We start from the raw sequence: 14,877 nt of genomic DNA, 5'->3' as shown, positions 1-14,877 counted from the left end.
GCACCAGTTACACCAGTTCTGTCAGGAGGAACGAGTTAAATCGCCTGCAGCTTGAAAGAAAGCAGCTCGAAACACCCGACCCGAGTTTCTATGTCTGTGATGATGAGTGCCTGCTTTTTGTCGTTGTCAAAACATACATAAGAACACAGCTCTGTGCTGAAAAGTCTCTTTCAGTTCTTGGGAAACGTAAAATGCCCCTTTTTAACTGGTTCATTAACTTATATTTTATTTTATTTTATTTTATTTTATTTAATGGGAAAGATTATTGTGACTTTAATATCACACGGCTGATTATTAACATGATACATTAAAGGCGATTATTAACAAATAATATTTATGCAGATAAGGAAAAAAGAAGAGAGTGGTCTAGATGTAGAGATGAAGATTTGTGAAGTAACGTACATAATAAGAGACCTGCTGAGGAATTGTGCAATGTGGGATTCTTTTTTTAAAAACACAAATAGAAGTGTAAAAAAATTACACAAAGTGATGAGTTTTTTTTTTCTTGAGTTTCTGTCCAACTGGAAAGGTGGAGGTGACATGAGGAAGGTCAGTGTTAAACATTTAGATGTAATTTTTATATTTTTCTGTTCTATAGTAGTTACCGTAGTTAGAAATCGATTAGTGTGAATTAGTTTTAAACTAAAATGTTTTACACTCTAATTACATTAAAAATGTCATTAAAATTTTTTCTATAGTTTCTGTTTACTCTGTGTTTAACCGCAGATATTTCAAACATAAGCAGCAATTACAACTAGATTTTGTGTCGTGGTCAACCTCAAAGTAACATCCGGCATTCACTAACAGCTAATATTAATAACACTTTAGCTTCAATTTTATTGAATAACAACTACAAAAATTATTTTAAAAAATGTATTACTAATGTAATTTAAATTTTTTACATTGATTTACATAAATGTCACTATTTATTAAAAAACATGCTGTAAAATATTAAGCAATCTGTATAATAATAATAATAATAATGATAATAACTTACCCGACCAAAGCAATACCAAGTACCAGAAAATAAATATGGGTTCGCATTATGTATTTCCTTCAGATAGTCCGTCACTCAGCAACGACAAAGGGATTAGTCTGCTCCCAGAGGTGTTTGTGTGTGTTTGTGTGTAAGGAAATAGAGAGAGAGAGAGAAAGAGAGAGAGAGAACGAGAGAGAGAGGAAGAGGGAGAGAGAGAAGGGGTGTGGTCACAGACCTCCATTTTTTCCAAAAATAAAAAATGTTTTATTTAATCCTTTATTTGTTTTCTGTGAGTGATTTATCCTGGTTCAGGTGGTGGAGGATTCAGAGTGTTTTCTAGAAACAATGTTAAATTACTGCACACCTGGACAGTGAAAGGAAACCAAACAACCAGGAAGTCTGCAGGGCTAAGTGAAAACATCCGCACACACAGTAGTCAAATTTACTTTTGAAGCACATTTAACACAACACAGTTTCGTACAACACAAAGTGCTGTAGAATTCTAACAAACATTAAAAACAAACAATCAAGAAGTTGAAATAAAAACAGAATCCAAATAAAACAAACAGTAAGAAGTCCACGCTCACTGCATAAAAGAAACAAATAAAACAATAAAAAATAATAAATAAAAACAGGGAAAAGATTATGCGCTCACACTGTATTAAATGCCAAAGAGTATAAAAAGGTCTTAGGGTGAGATTTATAAATAGGAATAGCAGAGGTCAGCCTTATGTATACAGCTCATTCCAGAGTTTAGGGGCAGCTACTGAAAAGGCATGATCATTCTGAACTGTAAGTAATAGTTGATGAACATACCTGAGAGACTGTGCTGGGTTGTATGGCTTTAAAAGGTCAGAAATATTCGGTGGTACTACATTATTTAGGGCTTTGTAGGCTGCACATGGAGCCATTGTAAGGACACCCGGAAAGGAAGTTATGTGTTTCCATTTACGTGTTCCTGTTAAAAAAGGTGCAGCGGTGTTTTGGACCAAATTCAAAATTCAAGATTCAAAGAACTTTATTAATCCCAGAGGGTAGTTGCTTTGTCTTGGTTATACAGTTGCATTAATTAATTAAAAAAACAAAACAAAACAAAAACTCAAGACAAGGAAAAGTAAAAACACAAGAAATAAAAAATGTAAAAGAAACATACAATAAATAGACACAAAAACAGAATTAAATATAGCACACTTTTTACATATTGCACTAAAATATAATCTGTGAATAAAAAAAAAAAATACTTAGCAAGAAATAAAGTAAGTGATTGAAAAAAATAAAGAAATTTAGGAAGAATGGTCATTTTAACTGCAGTGATTTCTCCGGTTAAAGAAAGAGGCAGATTGCTCCATCTCTGAATATCAGATTTAACATCAGCAATAAGAGAGGAGAAGTTGGCATGAGAAAGGTCAGACAGAGAACGAGTCACTGTAATACCAAGATATTTAAAGCCTGAACAATTGAGTTTAAAAGGCAGGTTTAAATGGTAAAGTTGTAAAGCACTATTGTTAACCGGGTAGTGTTCACTCTTATGCAAATTTAGTTTATACCCAGAGAAAGAACCAACATTATCCAGAGTGATTAAAATAACAGGAATAGAGGCTGCAGGATCAGTCACATATAACAACAAGTCATCGGCATATAGGGATAATTTATAGTCCAACCCATTGGGAAACCCCGTATCAAATTAAAAGTGCACCAAAGCCTCATTGCAGTAGGAAACAACTCTTTGGAGCATTCTGTTCACCTCGTGTGCAAAAAGTTTTAACAAGCAGAAGACTAACAAAGTGCACTTTGAAGGAACTGTGGATGTTCAGGAGTGTATGCACATGATAAAAAGTGTTCTTACTTCAAGTTTTGTGCTGGATGAAGTTGCATTTCAAAGTACAAAATTACACAACTGGTATTTTAACTATAATATATAAGAAATGCCTAGTTGCTAACTAGATAATGTAAGTATATATAACTTTAAAATGAGACTAGGATATTTAATAAAACAAAGTGGGCCCTACTCCAAGTAATATGGATGTCACGGGGCGCTAGAGGGCTGATGGTTAGCCTGGCTTTGGAAAGCACTTACCTGTAGCCGTAGCTGGTTGCGGGCACGCTGCCATGTTCTCTTGCAGCGCCGGATAAAGGTTTGGGCTGAGGGGACGGCTACCTCCTCTTGGCGAGAATTGGCCAGAGAGGGCGTCAGGTTTAGCGTTCTTGGAACCAGAGCGATACGACAGCGTGAAGCGGAAACGAGAAAAGAATAACGACCACCGTGCCTGGCGTGTGTTGAGTCTTTTTGCTGTTCTTAGATATTCTAGGTTTTTATGGTCAGTTCACACAAGAAAGGGGTGGTCGGCCCGTTCCAGCCAATGCCTCCATTCTTCTAGGGACAATTTGACCGCCAATAGTTCACGGTTGGCAAGAGCGTCTTGTGTGTCCTGTGCAGGAATGCGGAAGTGCAAAGAGCCGGTGAGGAAGCTTGGTGTGCAGCGCGATTCGCGCAGTGTTGCAGAGACGTGGAGAGCCGGCGAGCGAATGGAGACGCCGCACAGGTGGTGGCTGGTTTTGCTAAGCTTTTTCGTCGTCGAAGGTGAGCAAGGTTCAGAGCCAGAGAGACAAGAGAAGGTCTGTGATCCAAATTCGTGGTCGTTGAGGCAAATCCAAGGGTCGATAACAAATCTCCGTGAGCGTGGAATCCAAACGTGAGACAGTGGCGTGGTCGAGAAGAAGCGAAGCGTGGTCAGTAACAGGTAGTCGAGACATGAAACTAACGCTGGTCCATCTAGATGCCCTCAGGGGAGATGCAATATCCCAAAAAGGATGTGGACGAGCAATGAAACTCGCATTTCTCTGCCTTGATGTAAAGTTTATTCTCAAGTAGCCGTTGCAGGCCCTGGGGAACGTGGGATCTGTGTTCCTTGACTGAGCGTGAGAAAATCAAGATATTGTCGATGTAGGCAAAGACAAAGACATTGAGAAAATCCCTGAGGACATCGTTTATGAGAGTCTGAAACACTGCCGGCGCATTGGTTAAGCCAAAAGGAAACACTAGATACTAATAATGGCCGGTGGGTGTGTTGAAGGCAGTCTTCCACTCATCACCCTCCCGTATCCTGACAAGGTGGTAGGCGTTTCTCAGATCCAACTTGGTGAAGACATGGGCGTCCTGGAGAAGTTCGAAGGCTGATGACATCAGAGGAAGGGGGTAGCAGTTCTTGACCGTGATCTCATTTAGCCCTCTGTAATCAATGCAGGGTCTGAGGGATTTGTCCTTCTTTTCCACAAAGAAGAACCCTGCCCCTGCTGGCGAAGAGGATGGGCGGATGATCCCTGCGGCAAGTGACTCCTTTATGTACTGTTCCATGGCCTCTCTCTCAGGGCGAGAGAGGGAGTAAAGTCGCCCCTTGGGTGGAGAGGTGCCAGGAAAAAGGTCAATCGCACAGTCACAACCCGGCAGTGAACTGGGGCCCTCTGTCCGAGCTGATGTCTTTTGGGGACCCATGCAGGCGGACTACGTGTTCTAGTATCAGCTCGGCTGTGTTTTTAGCTGACGGGAGTCCAGTGAGAGCCACCAGGTGCACGGATTTGGAGAACCGATCGATGATGGTCAGAATGGTGTTCTTTCCCTCGGAGACCAGTGAGCCCATGATGAAATCAATGGCAATATGCGTCCAGGGCCAGCGGGGGACAGGAAGTGGTTGAAGTTCCACCGGCGTTGGCTGGTTGGTGTCTTTAGCCCTGGCACACACTGGGCATGCCTGGATGAACTCGTCAACATCACTTGCCATGGATGGCCACCAGAGCGCGCACTGGATGAACTGGAGGGTGCGGCGAGTGTAGGGTGCCCAAAAAGGGGGGAAGAATGGCCCCACTAAATGACCTATGCTCTCATGGTGTTGGGTACGTAGAGTCGCACAGGCGGCACAGCTGCTGGTTTGGTCCCTGCAGCCTGTTCTGGGTGAACCCAAGAAATCCAAATCCCAACGGAGTGGCACGATGATCTTGGATGGTGGGAGGACAGGCGTAGGTCCGCCCGGGGGATGTATGCCTCATGCTGCCGGGAGAGGGCGTCAGCCTTGGTATTTTTGAACCCCGGGTGGTACGATAGATAAATTATAGTGTTATAGGCGGAACAGAAGACTAGCAGTAAGCCCTTGTAGCTTAGACGGTAAACCCAAACGCTTCTTTTATGCTTCCTGAATCGCGACCGTACTACTTACGGGTCCTAGTGCCAGCCGCGGAGAGAGTGCGCATGACAAAAACTTTTATGCACAGATAAAGAGCAAAAAGAGTTGATTTGGCTGGCCTAGGTATAGAAGGGGTGCAGATTAATATGTATGCTTTATGTTGGATTCAATTTGACCAGGTGAGAGAATTAAGCTAAGCTCCAGAAAAAACTCTACTACAATAAATAATATCTACAGTTGCATGGTATCTACCAGGATAAATTCCATACCTCATCATGTTTACTCCAACATGTATGTATATTCAGCTGCGGGGCCAGCTGGTCCATCTCATTCTGCTCCTTACCCATGCATACATGCCACTAAGGTGAAAAACCAAGCACCAAGCAGGTGTGGAAAGGTATATGGCATATCACAAACTACAACAGCAGCAACACTATTACTGTGAGTGAGAAAGTCTCCCTGGCAGAGAAACTGTTCATTTTTAAGTCTTAAAAACCCACCTTTGCCAGTGAGTAGCATGCCCACAATTACTCTACAGGATTATGAAATAAGTTGTGTGCTAAGGTCAGTAAACCTGAAAAAGGCTGCAGGGCATGATATAGTTTCACATGTGTGTATCTGCGTAGCAGAATCTTCACAAGTACCTTTATTCTTAACACAAGCAATCGCCCCACCCTAACATCCTCTTATTATCCTATCTACGAAATCAGGCATTGTCAGTTTAAATAACTACTGACTAGATGCTGGTAAAGCCAGACAAGTTTGCTTACATAGTAAACATGTCCATTACAATACTTATCACACTCAATTCAACTTAACTCATCTTTATTTGCATAGCACATATTTAATCAAAACAATATGTAAAATCAACATCGTATGATGTAAGAAAACATGTGAGTTTTAGTATTGGACTTAAACACCCTCAGTAATGTGGCCACAAGAATGGTCAATGGTAGATCATTCCACAATTGGGTGCCGCCACAGAGAACACCCGATCACCCCTGAGCTTGCATTTGGTCTTGGGTACCATCAGCTAAGGTTTATCTGATGATCTAAGAGACCGGAATGAGCATAAGGCTTAAGCAGATCCGAGGGGTAGGGCGGGGCAAAGCCACGTAAACATTTAAACGTGACCAAGAGAATTTTAAAATGAATTCAGTACTGTACCGGGAGCCAATGAAGAGGAGCCATAACTGAAGAGAAATGTTCTCTTTTACGCGTAGACGTTAATAGTCGAGCAGCAGTTTTGGATCAGCTGTAGCTAATGTAATGCTGTCTGAAAACCCCCAAATACAGAGTATTACAGTAATCAATGCAAGTGTTGATGAAGGTGTGGATGGCTATTTCGAACAGCCTAAGGGACAAAACAGGTTTAAGTTTTGCCAATTGCCTTAACTGAAAGAAAGGGGACCAACCCACAGCACTAATCTGTTTATCAAAATGTAAGGCCATGGTCAAAAATAACCCCTAAATTTGACACTGTGGGTTTAACATACTGCTCCAAGTCTCCTAAATCCAGAGGTGGAACTCTACCCTTGGCACCAGGACCAAATACCAAAACCAACGTCTATCATTAAAATGTAAAAATTTTTGGGCTAACCATGCCTTTATGTCATCTAGACATGTTAACAGCGCCTTGACAGAGTAGTCTTCAATAACAGAGATACATGCCATGAAAGAAGATGCCATGATTTCTCAGGATATAGCCGAGCGGCAACAAATACAATGAGAAACGAGGGGTCCAAGGATAGACCCCATATGTAAGAGGAGCTGATGATTACTCAAGATCTTCAAGGCTAACAGAAAAAGTCAGTAAGATAGTGTCACGATTCCTCAATCGGTGTTTGTGTGTGCGTGGCATATTTGCAGGAGGCGAGCTGGCATATCAATAAAGGTTTTTATTAAAGAAACACGTAAATAAACACCGACATAAATCTTATAACAAACGACAACAAAAGCTAGACGCCTGACTGCGCTCCAGGCTATTTATAATTAACTTAATTAGCTTACCTCGGTTCAGGTGAATTCCTACGTCACCTGACCAAGGTGCAGTCTGGGACACGAAGTCCAACTTAAACAAAAACTACAACATAACAAAACAAACCCAGGCGCTTTGGCGCCCTCTAGGGGTTAACCATTACAATACCCCCCCCTAAAAAGCGTTACCGGAGGACCCGGACTCCCTCCCCAGCGGTCCCAGTCTGGACCCCCAACACTGAGGCGGTCGATCCCCTCTCGCGAGCAGGACCGCAAAGCCTGCGTAATCCACGCCCGCATGCGAGGCTGAGGAGCTGAAGCGACGCTCGGCGGCGGCTGAGGAGCTGGAGCGACGCTCGGCGGCGGCTAAGGAGCTGGAGCGACGTGCGCTGAGCTGGGCGGCGGCGGCGGAGCTGGAGCGACGTCCTCTAAGCCGGGAGGCAAAGGAAGAAGTGTGCCGTCCTCGAAGCCCGGCTGAGGAGCTGGAGCGACGCTCGCTAAGCTGGGCGACGGCGGCGGAGCTGGTGCGACGTGCGCTGAGCTGAGCTGGGCGGCGGCGGCGGAGCTGGAGCGACGTGCGCTGAGATGGGCGGCGGCGGCGGAGCTGGAGCGACGCTCGCTGCGTCCGGCGGCGGCTGAGGAACTGGCGTGATGTCCTCAAAGCCGGGAGGCGGAGGAAGAAGCGGGCCGTCCTCGAAGCCCAGCTGAGGAGCTGAAGCGACGCTCGCTGAGCTGGGCCTCAAGAATTCCATGCTCACCAAAATAACTTATTAGTTGTGTATAAACTACCTTCTTCAGAATCTTAGACGGAAATGGTAGCTTGGTCTGTAAGTCTGCTAGTTTTTTGCAAGATAAAGCTGCTTTGGGATAACGCCAATTGTTAAAAGCGCTATACAAATAAAATTGAATTGAATTGAATTGAATAAGCAAAATTTCAAAATTAATTTTAACTTTTTAAATAAGGCAGGTCTTTATATATGAGTAGTACGCATGTGCTTTGTATGCCAAGTGTCACATGATTACAGCTGGGCCAGTGGTTCTACTCTCTCTCATGCTGTGGGATTGTGGGTAATCATCTCCCAAGCTTAGTCTCAGTGCACGTGTGTCACTCATATAGTCAACGTCCATGTGTGTGTGTACTGTTTGCTATCACATTGTGACCACATGTGTGTCCGCTGAAAGCAGTTTTTACATTTTGTGTCCAAGTGTAGTGACTGTTCTTTAGTTACTGTACTGCAACAATAGCCCTTATGAAGAAAAAAAAAGTCAAAAGTTTGTAGCAGTGCCGGAGATCAATCTGTTTAGAGGATTGATTTTGGTAGTGTGTGTGTGTGTGTGTGTGTGTGTGTGTGTGAAAGTTGTCCTACACAGTAGCCCCCCTGCTCTTGTTTCTGCTCTCATCTAACACCAGTCACTAGTATTTTCCAAAGTAAAGTGCAGGTTAATTTGTTTTATTTTTACTTTATATTTTGTATAATCGATTTTTTAATAAATATTATTTGGTTGTAGAATGAATCGCTTGAGTTTTTATTATTGCTTATGGGGAGAATTTGCTTTTATATACAAGTGTTCTGACACACAAGCAAGCTTCTAGAAGAAATTATGCTTAAAATCTAAGGTTTAAGTGTATCCTGAAGGCACAGCAGTGAGTACACTTTGAAATATGAGTACCTCAGTGTGGTACACCAGCTACTCTGCAGCAGATATGAGCATCATTAGCACACAAGTGTGCACAATTAATTTGCAAGTAAATGTCACAAGATGGCATTTCCTTTACAAAGCTGAAAACATTCTAAAAGAACTTTTCATTGCCTTCTTGACCTGGTGCCATCTGGCAGGCAACCATCAAAACATGGTTTATTTCCAAGGACCTAAACACCCTCAGTCTCAACAAGCACTAAACAACATTCAATCCAATGTGCAATATGGTGCCTGTCTATATGATGATTGGCAATAAACTAAACTAATGTGACTCATGCTTTAATTATACATATCCATTGTGCCAATGATGACATAATTAGAGCAATCAGTACATAACTGGTGCAATAAAGTCAGTACGTGTGTCTATTATACTTCTTATTATACTTCTTATACTCCCTTTCAGGGGTCTGTCTCCATCTGCCTCCATCTAACCCTATCCTCTGCATCCTCTTCTCTCACACCAACTAACTTCATGTCCTCTCTCACTGCATCCATAAATCTCCTCTTTGGTCCTTCTCTAGACCTCCTGCTGCTCCAACGTCAGCATCCTTCTACCAATATGTGCTCACAATCTCTCCTGTGACTATGTCCAAACCATCTCAATCTGGCCTCTCTGATTTTTCTCTCCAAAACATCTAACAGGGGTTGTCTCTCTAATAAACCTATTCTTGATCCTATCTTTCCTTGTCACTTTTAAAGAGAACATCAGCATCTCTGCTGCCTCCTGTCTTTTATTCAGTGCCACTTGCTGGGCCACAAGCCGTAGAGCATTGCTGGCCTCACCACTGTCCTGTACAACTTACCTTTTACTCTTGCTGATACTCTTTTGTCACATAACACACCTGACACTTTTTTCCACCCATTCCAGCTGGCCTGTACATGCCTCTTCACCTCGTTTCCACACTCTCTGTTCCTCTGGATTGTTGACCCTAAGTACTTAAAGTCCTGCACCTTCTTTACCTCTGCTTCCTGTAGCCTTGCTATGGTGGCCCTGAAGTGCAAAACAAATTAACAAAACTGAAAACAAAATAACTAATATCTGACTGGCCGAGAAGTGAAATACAAATTAACAAAACGGAAAACAAATTAAAAACCAAATCACAAAACCCAAAACTATTTTTTGGAGGGGGTGGGGGGGGGGTGGGGGGTGGGGGGGTGCTGGGGGGGTTGGTTGTTGTTTTGTTTTTCGTATTGTTATTTTGTTTTCGGATTTGTTAATTTGGTTTTGAATTTGTTAATTTGTTTTCCGTTTTGTTCATTTGTATTGCACTTCTCGGCCAGTCCGATACAAACCGGAAAAGGTAGGTATAGATTGCGAATTAAATGCTTACCGCTAATTGGTGAGACATCTGTCACTCAAGATATACAGGAAGTACTGTAGTAGCGGTAGATTTGTGTGTGTATGAATGTGCAAACATTATTGTGGTTTCAAATATGGCGTACTTACGATGGCCCTGAAGTCAGTTTTGTTAATTTTTTTGCACTTCACGGCCATCATAGTTTAAAGTAAAGCAGAACACACAAGAAACAAAGATAAAGAAACAAGTTCCTACTTCCTGTATATCTTGAGTGACAGATGTCTTGTCCAATCAGTGGTAAGTATTTCATTCGCTAACTATACCTACCTTTTCCGGTTGGTATCGGACTAGCCGAGAAGTGCAATACAAATTAACAAATTCAAAACCAAAACAACAAATCCAAAAACAAAATAACAAAAACAAAACAACCAACCCCCCCCTCCAAAAAAAAAAAGGTTGGGTTTTGTTATTTGGTTTTTAATTTGTTTTCCGTTTTATTAAATTGTCTTGCACTTCTCGGCCAGTCGGATATTAGTTATTTTGTTTTCCGTTTTGTTAATTTGGTTTTGAATTTGTTATTTTGTTTTGGGTTTTGTTATTTTGTTTTCAGTTTTGTTAATTTGTTTTGCACTTCAGGGCCACCGTACCTTACTGTTCCCTTTAGGTTCCTCTTATTCACACACAGGTATTCCGTCTCGCTGCGGCTAACCTTCATTCCTCTGCTTTCCAGAGCATACCTTCACCTCTCTAGATTTTCCTCCACCTTTCGCTACAAAGCACAATGTCATCTGCAAACATCATTGTCCATGGAGAATCCTGTCTAACCTCATCTGTCATCCTGTCCATCACCATAGCAAACAAGAAGGGGCTGAGAGTCGGTCCTTAATGCAGACCCATCTCCACCTTGAACTCTTCTGTCACACCTACAGCACATCTCACCCCTGTCTTACAGCTCTCATACATGTCTTCCACCACTCCAGCATACTTCTCTGACACTCCAGACTTCCTCATACAATACCACAGCTTCTTTCTCGGCACCGTCATATGCTTTCTCTTAATCTACAAAGACACAATGCAACTCCCTATTACCTTAAATTAAATACCGCATCTGATGTACTCTTTCTAAGCATGAAACCATATTGCTGCTCACAAATGCTCACCTCTGCCCTTAACCTAGCTTCCACTACTCATTCCCAAAGCTTCATTGTATGGCTCTTTAGCTTTATTCCTCTGTAGTTGCCGCAGCTCTGCCCATCCCAATTGTTCTTAAAAACTTGCACTAATACACTTCTCCCTCATTTCTCTGGAATCCTCTCACTCTCCAAGATCTTGTTAAACAGTCTAGTAGGAAACTCTTCTGCGACCTCTCCTAAGCACTTCTATACCTCCACAGGTATGTCTTCAGAACTGCCTTTCCACTCTTCATCCTCTTTAACACCCTCCTCAAAGTACTCCTTCCATCTTCCCATCACCCTCCTGGCACCTGTTAGTACATTTTCATCCCTATCTTCAATCACTCTAACATGCTGCACATACTTCTCATCTCTATCTCTTTGCCTCGCCAAACTGTACAGATCCATCTCTTTTTCCCTACTGTCCAATCTAGTATACAAGTCCTCACATGCTCTTTTTTTGTACTTTGCCACCTCTACCTTCCCCTTATGCTGCATCTCCCTGTACTCCTCTTCACTCTCTTTAGTCCTTTCAGTGTCCCACTTCTTCTTAGCTAGCCTCTTTCTCTGTATACACTTCTGGACTTCCTGGTTCCACTACCAAGTCTCCTTGTCCACTTTTTCCTTTTGCGATGATACACTAAGTACCCCCTGATCACCTTAGCTGTAGTTGTCCAGTCAACTGCCAGTCTGTTGTTTGTTGTTGTTGTTGTTCTGATCAGAATCTTGTTGAGCTATGTTGAGGCACAAGCTTAACATGGCACCCACAACCTCAAAGCTAAGGTACACTGCAGGCATGATGCCATTGAAGATTGGATTAGATTCTTCATCTTCACCTTCCTATCTTTTTAATGAAATCTCTTAAATTCTAAACATGCACCTGCACTTACATGGTGGATATAATGGTTATTGGAATGTTGCCTATGCTAATTACAAGTTAATCCTATTCTAAAACCTATGTACTTTGAATGCAAGTCCAAGTGCGCACCTAGGTAAAAGCAGTTTGGGCTGGTTAAGAACATCTGGCATTAATTTATCTTAGTTTGAGAAAATGAAAAGAAATTTTAAAAAGACATTTTTAAAAATGTTAATGTATGAGGCCCTAGCCTACGTTTGTCTGATAGATCTCCATCCATGGCCGAAGTAATTTGCAATTATTTGTCTGTGATCACATGTTTTTAGCTGCTACTGTATGCTCTGCACAGGCTGCTAGAATCTACATAAAACTAAGAATTAAAATAAACACAGAGGATTTCTCACCTCTTTTGCCAAACCCACTGTACACAAATGTTTGATTATTAAAACTATTTTAAGAATCTTCCAGCATTAACATGACAGGTTCTGTAAGATGACAACGTGTTGCTGTCTGATTCCCTCTGATCTGTTGCATCAGTGATGGAAAATTAATGTATTTCTCTCCACTGTGTTTATTGTGTTTAACAATAAAAGACTGTTTTTTTGAGAATAAAAAGGTACTGAATAATTTATGTCAGAGATAAAGTAAGCCCCTGTGATGGCCCTACCCAGATAGCACAAGCCCAACTAACTGATCCTAACACACTTTAACACAAGTCAATAATTGATCCTAGGTACAGTGGGGGGTTGGGGGGGGGATTTACTGTACAGGACGACTTTCACGCATGCACACACACCATCTCTGACCATCTGGTCTGCACATAGAAGCTTTGCACGGGTTTTATGGCAGACGCCCTTCCTGACGCAATCCTCCCATTTTATCTGGGGTTGGGACCGGGCACCTCAGTGACTAACATTTGGGCACTGGCTGGGGATTAAACCCGGGCCTTCCGCATGGCAGGCAAAACATCACCCATTGAGCCACCAGTGTCCTTACTCGCGTTAATATAATGACATCTAATTAATCCTGTTTGTCACATACATGTAACTGAAATTCTCTTTTTTACCTGAACCCCTGACCTTTTAATCACAAATCCAAGATTTAAGTCTGGGGTAGCTCAGTGTTTAAAGCATTGGACTATAGTTTGAAAGGTCCCAAGATCAAACCACCTGACCATCAAGTTGTCACTGTTGGGTCCTTGAGTGAGGTTCCTGCTCAGAGGTATAATGAGATAAAAATGTAAGTCACTCTGGATAAGGGCATTTGCCAAATGCCTAGTCGTAGACTGAGCCACCACAAACCTACAATAACCTCCCAGACTCACTATGGTAAAGACACTTCTGAATATAACCATTGTGCAGGAAACCAAACTGCTGTAGATTCAGCTTCTCACACTTGCTCACACACCAAAATCAGGCTCTGAAAACTTCTATTTAACATTTAATATTCAAAGCTGCCAATCGTCAGGAATTGAGCGTAAAACTCATGCAATTACTTATCTTTCCACACTCAACACTTTTTTTTCTCCCCAAATGTAGAAAAATGATATTTGCATAATCCACTTAAAATTAACAGACATTTACAGCTGTGTGAGGCATCAAACACATGCAAAAGAAATTATGATAATCGGAACAGTCATAATTGTGCTAAACAGATCAACAATTTAATAAAATTAAACAACTTTCAGTGACATTATTATTCCTATATTCCTGTATTTTTGTTTTTTATACTGATTTATTTCTGTTGCATGGCGGCATGGTGGCTTAGTGGTTAGCACTGTGGCCTTGAACCTCCAGGTTTTGGGTTCGATTCCTGCCGTGGTTCTGTGTGTGTGGAGTTTGCATGTTCTCCCTGTGATTGGTGGGTTTCCTCTGGGTACACACACATACACATACAATTCTATCTCAGTAGTGATGATCCTTTGCCAGCAAGGCCAGGACCTGTTACAGTGATGCCCTATCAAGTATATTAAATATATATCAAATTTATTAGCTTCAACTCCAGAAAAATCTGCTCACTTTTATTTTCCGTTATTTGTAGTACAAAAAATAAAAAAGAGAGTGGCGAAGAGACTCAGTAGAGTGGCACAGATACCCCACCTCAAACAAGGGGTTAGGTGATGTAACTGCACGATGCCCAATGTCCTGGACAGACAGAGTGTCATGAGGTGTACCATAATCCAGTAACAGCAGTAATTTATCATGGCGACTCAGGACATGAGTAGAAATTAGCCAGATATGTTAGAGATCCCTTTAGTCATCAATGTGTAAGGGGCATTTGCGCAAATGAAATAAATTATAGACCGATTTCAAACCTCCCCTTTATATAAAAAATATTTGAAAAAGTAGTATCAGCTCAAATATGCACATTTTTGCAGAAAAACAACATCCTTGAAGAATTTCAGTCAGGTTTCAGGCCCCATCATAGTACAGAAACTGCACTAGTTAAGATTGCAAATGACTTGTTTTTAGTTTCAGACCAAGGCTGCATCTCAATACTAGTCTTGCTTGATCTTAGTGCTGCATTCGACACTATAGATCATAATATTCTCATAGATCGCTTACAAAATCACATAGGTATTCAGGGACAGGCATTAAAATGGTTTAGATACTACCTGTCTGATCGATACCATTTTGTAGATCTAAATGGAGAACTGTCTGGTGTAATGCCAGTGAAATATGGGGTCCCACAAGGGTCAGTTTTAGGACCTCTTCTG

This window comes from Clarias gariepinus, unplaced genomic scaffold, assembly GCF_024256425.1.
Source record: "Clarias gariepinus isolate MV-2021 ecotype Netherlands unplaced genomic scaffold, CGAR_prim_01v2 scaffold_34, whole genome shotgun sequence".
Taxonomy (NCBI): domain Eukaryota; kingdom Metazoa; phylum Chordata; class Actinopteri; order Siluriformes; family Clariidae; genus Clarias; species Clarias gariepinus.
Note: the sequence above shows the minus strand (reverse complement) of the source record.